The sequence below is a fragment of the Pongo pygmaeus genome, chromosome 14, assembly GCF_028885625.2.
Source record: "Pongo pygmaeus isolate AG05252 chromosome 14, NHGRI_mPonPyg2-v2.0_pri, whole genome shotgun sequence".
In the NCBI taxonomy this organism is placed as follows: domain Eukaryota; kingdom Metazoa; phylum Chordata; class Mammalia; order Primates; family Hominidae; genus Pongo; species Pongo pygmaeus.
In genome coordinates, this window is record NC_072387.2 from 32,884,141 (window position 1) to 32,900,188 (window position 16,048).

Genomic DNA, 16,048 nt, shown 5'->3' on the forward strand with positions numbered 1-16,048 from the left:
GCCACCACACCCAGCCTCTTTTTTTGTTTTTTTAAGAGAGAGAGTTTCACTCTTGTCTTCTAGGCTAGAGTGCGATAGGCCATCTAGGCTCACTGCAACCTCTGCACCCGGGTTCAAGTGATCTCCTGCCTCAGGCCCCTGTGTAGCTGAGACTACAAGCACCTGCCAGCACTCCAGCTAATTTTTGTATTTTTAGTAGAGACAGGGTTTCACCATGTTGGTCAGGCTGGTCTCGAACTCCTGACCTCAGTTGATCCACCTCCCTCAGCCTCCCAAAGTGCTGGGATTACAGGTGTAAGCCAGCACGCCTGGCCACTAATGAATATTTTCATAAATAATCGCAACCATCAAGAATACCATACAAATTATATTTTTAAATATATAAATGAAACAAGATGGAATTGTGAAAAACGTTCAGGCAGCTGACAAGAAGCCAAGAGGCCAGGCGCCATGGCTCACACCTATAATCCCAGCACTTTGGGAGGCTGAGACAGGAGGATTGCTTGAGCCCAGGAGTTCAAGACCAGACTGGGCAATATGGCGAAACCCTGTCTCTATAAAATATACAAAATTTAGCTAGGTGTGATGGCAATGCCCATAGTCCCGGCTACTTGAAAGGCTGAAGTGGGAGGATCACCTGAGCCTGGGAGATCGAGGCTGTAGTGAGCTGTGATCACACCACTGCACTCCAGCCTGGGTGAACAGTGAGAACCTGTCTCAAAAAAAAAAAAAAAAAAAAGCCAAGAAAAGACAGAGAAATGAGAAGTAGAGAAAATGAATAGAAAATAATACTTTAAATGTAAATAATCTAAGCATACCAATTAAAAGACAGAGACTGGTACAGTGGATATAAAAACATGAACCAACTATATGCTGTTCATAAGAAATTCACCTTAAACACAACATAGGTAGATTGAAAGTAAAAAGGATGGTTAATGTTATCTTGGTAACATTATATTTTTTTCAAAAGTATAATTGGCTATATGAATATAAGATAATGTAGATCAACAGTCTTTTTAACTTAGAATGCTCCAGGAGGGCAGAATGAATAGATCCTTCCTGAATGAATCAATGAATGAATGACAGCCAAGTGGTACTGGCACATAGGATGCAAAGGAAAAAAAGAGAGCAATAAAGAGGATATACTATATACAAAAATAAGTTCTAAATAGATTAAATAGAAAAAGGCTATGGAGCTATGTACAAATTAAATCTCTATTCATTAAAAACATTCTAAACATTCTAAGTTATCATATTAAAAAATAAGCAGCCAGGCCAGGCACGGTGGCTCATGCCTGTAATTCCAGGAATTTGGGAGGCCAAGGCAGGTAGACTGCTTGAGCCCAGCAGTTCAAGACCAGCCTGGGCAACCTGACAAAACCCCATCTCTACCAAATATATAAAAAAAATTAATCGGGCATGGTGGCATGCGCCTGTCACCCCAGCTATCATACTTAAGAAGCTGAGGTGACAGGATCATCTACGCCTGGACTTCAAGGCTGTGGTGAACTGTGATTGTGCTACTGCAGTCCAGCCCAGGTGATAGAGTGAGACTCTGTCTCAAAAACAAAAAGCAAAACACACACATGCACACTCACACACACACACACACACACACACACGATAGGCAGCAAGGACTTAAACTGTGGCAAATTGAATCCGTGCTTAAATCTCTGCTCCCTTGTAACACCTACCAAATGGCCAGACAAGAGGAAAAAGTACAAAAGCACAAAGATGAAAAGAAAAAGAACAGACAAGAGATGGGAGTAAAACTGTAAAAGATGAAAAGTGCACAAATGAGTAGTAACTGACTTAGCAGATGAGAAGATACTAAAACTATCTGTAAAAGGGGAAGACAAGAAGCAAAAAGGCTTCAAAAAGCCTTAAGAAGAGAGGAATCAGGTACCATTGAAGTTATGAGTGGGGATAAGGAACAAAAAACAGGAGGATTAATTGAAAATAGGTTTAGGGAACAGTTAGATCTCCCGTGTCCCATCTCCCACATGTACCTCTAGATGTGTATCCTCCTCCATTCCTGAAGAAGATGGGCAGTTTACTTTTTGGATAAATTAAAATGGAAAGAGGAAATAAGTTGTTGGATTTATAAGAGGAGAATTAAGTGAAAGTCATTATGCTGAATGGTGAGACAGCCCCCTCACCCCAATCCTTTTCCCCCACCCAGTTCTCAGCACGCAGCCAAAGCCTATAGCCTCAAGTCAGGTGGTTGGAAGAGCTCTCATTGGAGAAACTCAGTGAGAAAAATTATAAATAGGGTGTCACAGAAGTCCCTACATGAAGAGATTCCTTCCCGATTCCTCTTAAATGAAGCTACCAGTTAACTAGTCCCGTCCATTCATGCATCTAACAAACAGCTTTTCATGGCCTTCTTCTCAAGTATTAATAAACATTCAAAGAACAGTAGGTATTTTAAGAAAGTGTCTAACATAAGTGACAGACTCCTTGGCAGGAACTCTACCTATCTCTCAAAATCTACTCTTGCTTTTTATCTTGGTAAATGAATTAAAAATCTGTCCATGGGCAGGGGATGGTGGCTCATGTCTGTAATCTCAGCACTTTGGGAGGCTGAGGCAGGAGGATAGTTTGAAGCCTGGAGTTTAAGACCAGCCTGAGCAACAAAGTGAGACCTCATCTCTACAGAACATTTAAAAAGTAGCCAGGTGTTGTGGCATGCACCTGTAGTCTTAGTACCTGAAAGGCTGGGGGAAGGAGGATCAATCACTTGAGCCCAGGAGTTTGAGGCTGCAATAAGCTGTGATCACACCACTGCACTCCAGCCTGGAAGACAGAGTGACACCACACCTCTTAAAAGAAAAAAAAACCTGTGCACAGCTGTTCAGCAACATTACATTTCCCAGCCCCTATTGGGTTAGGCATGGGCATATGTTTAAATTATCACCAGCAGAACCTAAACAGAGGTGGTGTGTGACATTTATAGCCCAGAGCCTTCAAGAGAGTGAAACTGGGCCAGGCACAGTAGCTCACTCCTGTAATCCCAACACTTTGGGGAAAAAAATATAATACTAAAAAGAACAACAACAAAGCATTTAGTTAGTTTGTTTTTGTTTTTGTTTTTGTTTTTTTGAGAGGGAGTTTCACTCTCATTGCCCAGGCTGGAGTGCAATAGCACAATCTCGGCTCACTGCAACCTCTGCCTCCTGGGTTCAAGCAATTATCCTGCCTCAGCCTCCCAGCTAGCTGGGATTACAGGCATGCACCACCACACCCGGCTAATTTTTGTATTTTTAGTAGAGATGGGGTTTCGACATGTTGGCCAGGCTGGTCTTGAGCTCCTGACCTCAGGTGATCCACTCGTCTCAGCCTCCCAAAGTGCTGGGACTACAGGCATGAGCCACCACACCCAGCCCAACGAAGCATGTGGAAGAAACAAAAAACCCAATGGAGAGGTTGTAAGATAATAGTTAAGGAATGTCCCCAGAGCATAGAACAATAGGAGAAAAACAAAAAAAAAATGGGAGGCTGAAATTATCAAATAAAACAAGAAAATTTAGCCAGAATCGAAAAATGAAGTTACTTAAAATTACCTAATAATGCCTAGAACAATGATTGTAAACAAATAAAATCCCTTACCAAGGATAGCTCTCCCGAAACTTATTAATATTATGAAGAGAAGATGCTAAAAGTTACCAAAAAAAAAAAAAAAGAGACAGATCACATACAATGAATCTAGGATAAGAATGGAAAAAAATGGCAAAAGCATTCTCAACAACGTAAGACAGTGGCGTAGCCAGGAACATGGCTCACTCCTATTATCCCAACATTCTGGGAGGCTAAGGTGGGTGGATTGCTTGAGTCCAGGAGTTCAAGACCAGCCTGGGCAACATAGAGAAATCCTATCCCTAATAAAAATATAAAAAATTAGCCAGGCATGGTGGCGAGTGCCTGTATGGGAGGCCGAGGCGGGAGAATCACCTGAACCTGGGAGGTCGAGCTTACAGTGAGCCGAGAACGCACCACCACACCCCAGCCTGGACAACCAGAGTGAGACTCTGTCTCAAAAAAAAAAAAGAGGCCAGGCACAGTGGCTCACGTCTGTAATTCCAGCTACTTGGGAGGATGAGGCAGGAGAATCACTTGAACCTGAGAGGTGAGGGTTGCAGTGAGCTGAGATCGCGCCACTGCACTCCAGCCTGGGTGACAGAGCAAGAAAGACAATGGAGCAAAGGCTTAATGTGAAATAAAACTATTTCCAATCTTGAATTTTATCCTCAAGTAAACCATTGAAAAAGTAACAACACAGAAGAAAGATGTTTTTATAGATCAAGGATCTCAAAGCATGTGCTCTAACAAAATGAGATAGAGAAGAAAATGTGTGGTCCAAAAAGAAAGGGTATCCAACATAGAAGAGACGAAAGTCCCAGGAGGAGGGCAAAATGATAGGAAGACAGTTGTGCCAGAAAACCTGGGTATAGATGACAGCTACAGACAGAGAGCTCCTGGTACCCATGGACAAAAAATGAAATTAACAGGTAATCCAATATTTTTGTGCATGTGAATTTGAAAGGCTATATGAAATATAGGAAAAACAAATAGGAAAAAAATAAAGCAACTGTTAACTTTGGGTGGGAACAGGGGAACAGGAAAGAAAATATACTCAGCCAGGTGCAGTGGCTCACGCCTGTAATCCCAGCATTTTGGGAGGCCAAGGCGGGTAGATCACAAGGTCAAGAGTTCGAGACCAGCCTGGCAAAGATGGTAAAACCCCATCTCTACTAAAAATACAAAAATTAGCTGGGCATAGTGGTGGGCGCCTATAATCCCAGCTACTTGGGAGGCTGAGGCAGGAGAATTGCTTGAACCCGGGAGGTGGAGGTTGCAGTGAGCCAAGATCGTGCCACTACACTCTAGCCTGGGTGACAGAGCAGACTCTGTCTCAAAAAAAAAAAAAAAAAAAAAAGAAAAAAAAGAAAAGAAAAGAAAGAAAAAAAGAATATATACTCATAGAATATTTTTTGTCTTACCATTAAACAATTTTGCAGGCTGGGCACACTGGCTCACACCTGTAATCCCAGCACTTTGGGAGGCCAAGGTGGGAAGATCATTTGAGCCCAGAAGTTTGAGGCCAGCCTGGGCAACATAGTGACACCTCGTCTCCAAAAAAAAAAAAAAAAAAAAGAAAGAAAAAAAAAAAAACGTGCCTGTGGTCCTCCTTACTAGAAAGGATGACATGGGAAGATCACTTGAGCCCAGGAATTCAAGGCTGCAGTGAGCCATGATCCTGCCACTGCACTCCAGCCCAGGTGACAGAGTGAGACTCTGTCTCAAAAAACACCAAAAAACAAAACAAAAAAACACCCACACATTTGTCCATAGTCATATTAGTATAAACAATGAATACAGGTCTAACAAAAAATTGTGATGTATCTATATTGGAAGGATGAGGAGAAGATATACACACTAGATGTTATCTAAAATAGATAGAAGCATATAATTTAGAAATATAAAAAGTAAAATACATCTAAAAGATTAAAAGACGTTGGCTCTGAGAACAGGCCTAATAGGTGATAAAAAGAACTGCTTCATAAGCCTTGTGCTTTATATTATCACCTTTTATATTAAACCAAATGCTTACTATGATTTTTAAAGTCAAATTATTTTAAAAGAAGGCAAAGAGACAGACTGGGAAACATATTTCCAACACATGTAAGAGTTTAAGAATTAAAGCCTATAATATATTGAGTTCCTGCAAACACAATTAACAAAGATCCCAACAGAAAGTCAAAGGACATAAAAAGATAAGTCAAAGAGGAAGTACAAATAGCCAATAAACATATGAAAAGACGTGTAATCTGGTTATCAATCAGCGAAATGCAAATGAAAACACCATTGATATCAGTTTTTATCCAGAACATTGAAAGATTAACAATATCCAGTATTAGACTGTGAAGAAATATGATTTTTACATAATTGGTTGGAGTGGGTCAACTAGCTATCATTTCAGAAGAGAATTTGTAAGTATTTATGGCAATTTAAAATACACCTATTCTTTGACCCTTCTAGGAATTGAAAGTATTCAAACATGTACACAAGAACATGTGTAAATTAAAAGACATTATGGTCTGTGTTCATAACAATGGGACATATAGAACTATAAAATGAATAAGGTCTATCTCTATGTACTGACAAGGAAATGCTTTCAAGACATACTGATAAGTAATAAATATACGTATATATACATATATATATATATATGCACACTGCAGGACAATATATGTATAGTATGGTCCCATGGAAGTCAAATAAAACAGCAGATAAATGTGTGACTGCCATTTAATGTGGATTGAGAGAACATATATCAAACTATCAACAATGGTTATTTCAGAAAAAAAGAAGAGAAATCAGGGGTAAAGTATGATATTCTTTTACACCATTTGACTTTTTTGCAAGTAAACTTTCATTATTATTTATATAATTTAAAATATGTTTAATAAACCAAAGAAGCACAATACAGTAAAGAAAACATAAGAGATAGTAAAACATTAAACATAAGAAGGAAATTCTATATGATGCACAATCAAATAAGGTGACAGGTTAATTATGTCTAATTCTGCTTTAAATATTGAATACTTTTAAAATATGGTACAACAAATAAAGGGTGAATTGCAGTTAATAGCAATGACCAATTCTTTTTGAGAAGGGCATAGTAGAGCACTGAACCAAATTCAGTCATTTTCACTTTGAATTGTTGTTTCCACTTCTATGTATTATCAAAACTATTATTTCTTTTTCTGTCAGTACTTTAAGGCTCTTGTTCACAGGCCATAATCTCATCTAAAACAGCAAACAGATCCTGCTACCTTTCAGTTAGCACATGCCTAATAATCTTTACACTTCCCCTAATTTTCTCCACACTATACTTGCCCAAATAACAGAGCCCTTCTTTAGGGTTTTATGGTAATTTGAACTTATCTCACTGTTCTTCTTGCCTCATATTACAGCATATATTCCAGATATCATACAGGATATGTAAGAAGTGAAAAGGTTTAAACCAACTAAAGAATAGGAACAAAAGTGTGATTAACACCATCCTGACCTTCTTTTGCCACTGAAGCCTCTAAATTGAGAGTTACTCTAGGAAAGCATATCAAAAATAGCCTTAGACTAGCCATATGCAGAAGACTGAAATTGGACCCCCACATTTGACCATATACAAAAATCAACTCAAGATGGATTAAAGGCTTAAATGTGAAACCTAAAACTGTAAAAACCCTGAAGAAGATCTAGGAAATACCATTCTAGACAACAGCCCAGGCAAAGACTTCATGACAAAGTCAAAAAGCAACTGTAGGCCAGGTGCGGTGACTTACTCCTGTAATCCCAGCACTTTGGGAGGCCAAGGCAGGCAAATCACCTGAGATCAGGAGTTCAAGACCAGCCTGGCCAACATGGCAAAACCCTGTCTATATGAAAAATACAAAAAAAATTAGCTGGGCATGGTGGTGGGCACCTGTATCCCAGCTACTTGGGAGGCTGAGGTAGGAGAATCACTTAAGCCCGGGAGGCAGAAGTTGCAGTGAGCTGAGATCGCCCCACTGCACTCTCCCCTCTACAAAAAGAGTGAAAACTCTGTCTCAAAAAAAAAAAAAAAAAGCAACTGTAATAAAAATAAAAATTGACAAGTGCGATCTAATAAAACTAATGAGCTTCTGCACAACAAAAGAAATTTCAATAAACAGACAACCTACAGAATGAGAGAAAATATCTGCAAACTATGCAACCAACAAAGGTCTAATATCCAGAATCTATAACTCAAACAACTGAAGAAGCAAAAACAATCAGCCCTATTAAAAAATGGGCAAAGGACATGAACAGATGCTTCTCAAAAGAAGACATACACATGGCCCGCAAACATGAAAAATGCTCAATGTCATGAATCATCTGGGAAATACAAATCAAAACCACAACGAGATACCACCTCACACCAGTCTGAATGACTATTATTAAAAAATCGAAAACAACAGATGCTGGTGAGGTTGCAGAGGAAGGGGAATGCTTATACACTGTTGGTGGAAATGTAAATCAGTTCAGCCACTGTGGAAAGCAGTCTGGAGATTTCTCAAAGAACTTAAAACAGGACTACCATTCGACCCAGCAACCCCATTACTGGGTATATGCCCACATGAATATAAATTATTCTATCATAAAGATACATGCATATGTATGTTCACTGCAGCACTATTCACAATCACAAAGACATGGAATCAATCTAGGTGCCCATGAATGGTGGATTGGATAAGGAAAATGGGGGACATATACACCATGGAATACTATGCAGCTACAAAAATAATGAGATAATGGCCTTTGCTGCAACATGGATGGAGCTGGAGGCCATTATCTTGAGTGAATTAATGCAGAAACAGAAAACCAAATACTGCATGTCCTCACTTATAAGTGGGAGCTAAACACGGAGTATATACAGACACAAAGAAGGGAACAACAGGCACTGGGGCCTATTTGAGGGTGGAGGGTGGGAGGAGAATGAATATTGGGAAACTACCTACCAGGTATTATGCTGATTACCTGGGTGACAAAATTATCTGTACACCAAACCCCCATGACACTCAAGTTACCCATGTAACAAACTTGCACATGTACCCCTGAACCTAAAAGTCAGAAATAAAAAAAAGGAAGAAAACAAAAATTAGAGACACAAATAAATGAGAGTTTTAAAAAGAAGACATAAATTAAAAAGTGAAAATTTAGCTATTTAGAAATTAAATTTTCTCAGAAACCAGGTCAAATTTAAGATAAATTCCATTGGAGTTTGATCACTCATGATTTTGATGCTCTTAAGTGTTTCACTGCTGATGACAATATACCAGGAGTTCGTGCTTTCCCAGCACCCTGTTTGGTGGTTCCCGGATAATACATACTATCCTTGTTAATATTCTAAGATTTAAAATGTTCCAGTATAAAGTAAAATTTTGAAAAATAAAATTTTACTGTATACAACAGAAAATAGTTACAGAAGCAAACCCCCTCACAATGTTGTTGCCGTAGAAACAGGGATGATGATGGTGATGATGCTTTACTGGTTAACCTCACTTACTCCTCACACCAATCTCATACAATAAGTCCTATTATTATTATTCCCATCATTTTAGAGATGAAGGAAGTGAGGCTTGGAGAGATCAATTCTGTAACTCACTCAGGATCTTGAACTTCTAACCACTATGCTTCACTGACTCTCCTGAGTAAAGTCACATTCTTATACCTCAATACTGTTTCTTTTTCTTTCTTCCTTTTTTATTTATTTATTTATTTTTTTCTTGAGATGGAGTTTCACTCTGTCGCCCTGGCTGGAGTGCAGTGGCGCAATCTTGGCTGCAACCTCTGCCTCCTGGGTTCAAGTGATTCTCCTGCCTCAGCCTCCCAAGTAACTAGGATTACAGGCATGAGCCACCATGCCCGGCCTAATACTGGGTTTTCAAATCAGGTTTTTAACCATGAGGACTTGGAACATCCAAGTTTCTTCAAATAATGAAATCCAAACATGTTGTAAGAGTAGACCAAATCTTTCCTTAATATCAGATATTATTTTACAGAAGAGGAAACTAAGGCCCAGGTGCTTAAATAATTTCCTCAAAGGCAAATGGCCAATAATGGAAAGAGCTGGTACTCAGGTTGGTACAACTTAAAAAGGCATTGATCTTTTTACCTTACCCTGATACCTTCCAGAACACAGAACCATCTTTAAGCAATACATACGTTATGTAATACATGAAACACGGTATGCTGTGTTATTGCAGGTACAATATGAATATACAGGCCGGGTATGGTGGTTCACGCCTGTAATCCCAGCACTTTGGGAGGCCAAGGCAGGCGGATTACCTGAGGTCAGGAATTTGAGACCAGCCTGGCCAACACTGCGAAACCCCGTCTCTACTAAAAATACAAAAATTAGCTGGGTGTGGTGACGCACGCCTGTGATCCCAGCTACACGGCTGGGGGATGAGAATTGCTTAACCCGGGAGGTAGAGATTGCAGTGAGCCGAGATCGCGCCACTGCACTCCAGCCTGGGCGACAGAGAGAGAATCCCTCTCAAAAAACAAAAACAAAAATATGAATATACAAAACATTAAGAATTTGCTAAAAGAATCTGTAAGTTTCTAAAGTTTTCCTATAAAAAGCAACACTTTATATTAATTATATTATTTACATATAAGACTAAATATTTCTGATATTTAAGCTTCTGTTCCACCTATTAATCCAACAAATTAAAGATTATCAAAAATTAAGATCTTACAATGAAACCACAACATTATGAAGGTTAAAATATGGACTACATTTTCCTAAGACTTATTCAGGCTTTTCCAACTTCTAGCTAATCTTACCCTAAAAGTAAATCAATCTTTTATAATTCAAAATACTTCTATAAATTAAATTAAAATGTTTAACTGATGACAACATGGGTATCATAAAAAATAAATAGCATAGTAATACTGTTTTCCTTTTGATTTAGGAAGAGGTAACATCTCCAACAACTACCCAGTGAAGTAGATGATATTCTGTTGCCAGTTCCAAGCATCTATATTATGCTGGCAAAGATTTCCAAAGCCTACTAATGTTTTTGCTTTGAGTGGCTCATACAAGTTCCCTGCACCTCATTAATGCAATGGTTTTATGACTAAAGGACACCAGCATGAGACTTTAGGAGTTGTAATGTTCTCCAAAATTGAAGTATAATCTCACACCCCTTATTTAATATATAGAAGATTCACCAAGTAATATCCTGTTGAGCGATTAGAAAACTGCAATCATTTGCAGTTCTCAGTCCTTTTATGTCATAGAAATTCATGACGCATTTTTGCCATATAGTTTTACTTCTTCATTTTCCTTATCAAGCATCTAAAAATAAGTGAAATTCTAACATCTTTTAAAAAAATCTTGTCAGATTTCTTTTAGGACACCATGAAGATATCTACAAAGTGTTTTGAAATTCATGTAAGTATCTACACTCTGAAACTGAATATCTGGCAGAAATAATTTCAATCAATAAATTTTATAACCCCCTGAAATTAACACTTACCTGCTTCATTGTTAACTGGGGACTCCCACAGTTTCCCCTCTTTTGTCCACGGGATCAGCTCTTCAAACCCATTCTGAAGGGGTTGTTCATTGACTGTGGCTAACTGCTTAGCAAATTCCACATCCCAAAGTGAAGGTGATGTGTCTGTATAACAAAGACATTTTAAGTAAGAACAACTCAATGTAAATATCTTTCTTAAAAAAGTTATAACCAATCCTGAATTGATCATGTATTTTTCAGACCTTGACACTCATAATTAAATAGTATATAATAAAAAGTTACTAAGAGATAACTGCAAAAATTATATTAAAAATTGTAACTACAATAATGGCAAGCTTAACTTTTGTTTTACAACAATGCCAGGTAATCACTGCCCCCCTCTACTGGAAAGAAAAAAATAAATTTGTATTTTGTTTCAGGGTATTTTTATGAATGTGAATGTTTGTTGTACAATATGTGACTCTGGTTTTTAAAGTCTAGCCTGTTTATCTTTATTTTTAGTCTATCAAAATTAGTCACTAATGTACTACTGTTAACAACCAAAAAAGTTAAATTAACAGAATGACGATAAAACTGCTAATGAATACTGAGTACTTCCTCTGTGCTTAAATGCTTTTTATGCATTAGTGCATGTCATCCTCACAACCAACCCTATGAGTAACATATTATCATGTTGGCTAATTACCACCATCATATTACATGTTTCAATAACTTATTTACTTTTGAAACTTCAGATCATCTTTGGAGAATGAGCCATATTCCCACCAGTTACTGCTGCTGGGAATGTAAAATGGTACAATCACCTTGGAAAACCGTTTGATGGCTTCTTAAAAAGTTAAAAATATATCTATTATTCAACATAGGCATTTCATTCCTGGATACTCACTCAAGAGATAATACATGCCCACACAAAGATTTGTACACAAAAGTTAATGGCAGCTTTCTTTGTAATAGCCAAATGTGGGTTGTAATCTGGGAAACAACCCAAATGTCCACTAACAGGTGAATAAGTACAAAAATGTGATACATTCATACAATTGTATACTACTCAGTAATAAAATGTGTTACTAGTACATGTAACAGCATGGATGAATCTCAAATCATTATGCTGAGTGAAAGAAGCCAGATGCAAAGGAGTAGTACATACTGTGTGATTTCAGTTACATGCAATTCTAAAAGATACAAACTAATTTACTGTAACAGTAGATCAATGGTTGCCTGCATACTGTGTGTGTGTGTGTGTGTGTGTGTGTGTGTGTGTATTGCAAATGGACACAAGAAAACTTTGGAGGGTCATGAAAATGTTCAAAATTATAACTGGCAGTATCATGGGTGTATATATTTGTCAAAACTAGTCAAGTTATATACTTTAAATATGTGCAGTTTGTTGCACACAAATTATACCTTAATAAAGTTGTAAAAAGAAAATGAATAACAATATCTATCCCTTGGCTACCTTTTTCCCTATATTTTTATTCTTTAGTTATTTTTACCAACATTTTTGATCTTTCTTATTTTTTTCTGTGTGATCTCACTTTTTAAAATAAATGAGGATCGGCCGGGCATGGTGGCTCACGCCTGTAATCCCAGCACTTTGGGAGGCCGAGGCAGGTGGATCACAAGGTCAGGAGATCGAGACCATCCTGGCTAACACAGTGAAACCTCGTCTCTACTAAAAATACAAAAAATTAGCTGGGTGTTGTGGCGGGGGCCTGTAGTCCCAGCTACTCGGGAGGCTGAGGCAGGAGAATGGCGTGAACCCAGGAGGCGGAGCTTGCAGTGAGCCAAGATCATGCCACTGCACTCCAACCTAGGCGACAGAGCAAGATTCTGTCTCAAAAAATAAATAAATAAATAAATAAATTAATTAATTAATTAATTAAATTAAATTAAATAAATGAGGATTGTATGGCTTGGTAATATACTTTTTTCACTGAATGCTTGCATCAGTATCCCATTTTATATATATATATATATCTCACAATCCCCAACTGTTGAATATTTTGATCATTTATATTTTCTCTTTTAAATACTATAATGACAAATAACCTTGTAGTTACACTTTTGTGCCTATCTGTAATATGTCCTTAGAACAAATTCCTAGGAACACCATTTCTGGGTTAGAGGCATAGATTCATATGATCTATCCTCCAGCTTACCTCTTTACTCACTCTTGCCAAGCCCACTAAAGCATATCAACAAATAGCTCATTTACTCTTCTAACTGTGTAAGCCTTATTTTATCTCTTTTGCTTTTCTGAATCTGTTTCTGAGCCTTCATGTGCAGAAATGTGTCTAACCACACACTGACTGCTAGATTTTAAGTATTTTGGCCTAGATCATCTGATACTGGGAAACAATCAGTTGTTAGCCTTAACTAGCCACATTTACAGAGCAATCACACCACTAAAAAAACTTAATTGTCTCAGTTATCTTTTACTTGGTGGTCACTGACTGATCTACGCCTTTTCCACCATCATTAGGATCATCACTATATTTTTACACTTGCTAATAGTTGCAAGCATTTATTAAATATGTACTATGTTCCAGGCACCTCAAGCATTTATTAAATATATACTATGTTCCAAGCACTATGCCTGACACTTTCTCAGATTACCTCATTTAATCCTTGAGATGTATGTACTAGCCCTCATTTTATAGGTGGGGAAAGGTTAGTGTGGCAGAACCTGAATTTGAATCCAGTTCTACACAACACCAACACTCTTTCTATTAAGCTATACTGCCTGTCGACTCTAGGATAACCAGTAGGGCCTATGACTATATCCTCTGTAGCAGTGGTAAGAACTTAGTGTGGAACAAGACATGGGAATCATGGAACAGAATAACTCACTCAATCAGTCAATTAAAAACAATTACTGAATGCCAACTATATTTCCAGCATTATTTGATGTGGTGAGAAAACAACAGTGAACAATTGCTAAATTTACATTTCCACATTTTGCTATTCTTGTACTTAATTGGGAACAAAAACCATTCTTTAGACTCATGCAAGTATAGCATATTCAAACAGTACCTTCATTAGAGTAAATTATTACATAAACTTGTGTGCTATTTTCCTCACTAGAGGAAATACTAGAGTATAATCATTTGATACTGTTTGATAGAATACATAAAACTTCAGTGCTTCCTTGCCAACTAACTTCAGTTTTAGAAATAAGATTTTTTTATTTTAAAAAGTAAGCTGGCTCCTTCAAGAATCTCAAGAATCTTCAAGCATCTCTTTTGGCTGAACAACAGCAGCTGCCCTGACAACAACAAATTTCTTTCTTTTTTTTTTTTTTTTGTGGGGCGGGACGGAGTTTTGCTGGTTGCCCAGGCTGGAGTGTAATGGTGCAATTTTGGCTCACTGCAACCTCCACCTCCCAGGTTCAAGTGATTCTCCTGCCTCAGCCTCTCAAGTAGCTGGGAGGCTACAGGCGCCCGCCACTATGCACAGCGAATTTTTGTATTTTTAATAGAGACGGGGTTTCACCATGTTGGTCAAGCTGGTCTTGAACTCCTGACCTCAGGTAATCCACCTACCTCAGCCTCCCAAAGTGCTGGGAATACAGGCGTGAACCACTGCGCCCAGCCAACAAACTCCTTTCCGATGCATGCTTAACCATTTGAGCTGGGGAGAGGTGAGTCATTGTCCCTATGCATTTTGCACTTACTTCCTTTTTATCATACACAAGAGAATGCAGTTTTCGCATTCCCTTCGTAACAAGAAGGGGGTTGTTCTTTCAGCTTCACTTTCAGTTGAAATGAACAAACACTGAATTAACTTCTTTCCTCTATAGATGTATATTTTATAGTACAATTTGTTCAAAAAAAGAATTTAAGATTTAAGATAACTAGTTCCTATGATCTGTAAGCCACATGAGTAGGTGCTACGTGAATGAGATACAGCCCCTAATGGTATATTAAATAGGGGGAAAATCAAAAGTTTGTATAAGTAACTGGTAGAAAGATTAAATGAGCCCTTGGAGGCCAGCCTAGGAACTTATCTATCATATACAACATTCTTTTTTTCCCCCGCCTTTGAGTTGGAATCTCACTCTGTTGCTTAGGATGGAGTGTTATGGCATAATCATGGCTCACTGCAGCCTCAAATTCTGGGCTCCAGTGATCCTGCCACCTCAACCTCCCAAGTCGCTAGGATTACAGGCATGTACCACCATGCCTGGATAATTTTTTTCTACTTTTTAGAGAAAGGGGCTCACTATGTTGCTCAGGCTGGTCTTGAACTCCTAGTCACAAGCCATCCTGTTGTCTCAGCCTCCCAAGTCCATACACAACATTATTTCTACAAGATCCAAAAAACTAACTTCTATTCTTTAGAAATGTTCATCACTTATATGCTGGAGACAATTTGTATTGAGTTTCTTCATTGATTTTACTAGTAAACCAAATTTAATGTCAAGCAAGAGGACACTCTTATTTCTCTTTTAGACTTAAAATGGCAAATTTCTTACCCAAAGAAAACACTACAAGTCTGTTAAATATATTCCTTGAATGTTCTTCCCATCTACTGAACAACCACTAAGTCACTTCAGTAAGTTTTTTTTATAAATGCTATCTCCTCTTCTAGGCAGTAAGCTGCCTAAGGGCAGGAACCAGTATATCTTTTTTATGTAATAGCATAGAGATACACTGTAAATGGTAGTTGATTATTAATGTTCTAACCCAAATTAGTAGCTAATCTGAACCTCTGGATTCGGTAATTGGTAGTACTTACCTCCCACTGTCTCACAGAATGCAACACTTCATGGGGGAAACCTGACCAAAACTAGCAATATTGACAACTGTAGTGTGATGTGTCCCCCACCAGGTTACTTAAGAGTGTATGTGTGTTGCTTGGATCCTGAAGGCTGGGCAGGGAGCCAAGGCCCTGGTGCCCAGCTGAGGAGCAGGGATCCCTGAGAACCCAAACATCCCAGGGCATACCTGAGAACATGTCAAAGAAAACACTGTCATCGT

The 16,048-nt window shown here is 38.2% G+C and overlaps 1 pseudogene; it reads right to left on the reverse strand.

The window, feature by feature from the left end:
* Positions 1-16,048, reverse strand: part of LOC129027197 (steroid hormone receptor ERR1-like) — a 53,166-nt pseudogene that overhangs the window by 33,105 nt on the left and 4,013 nt on the right.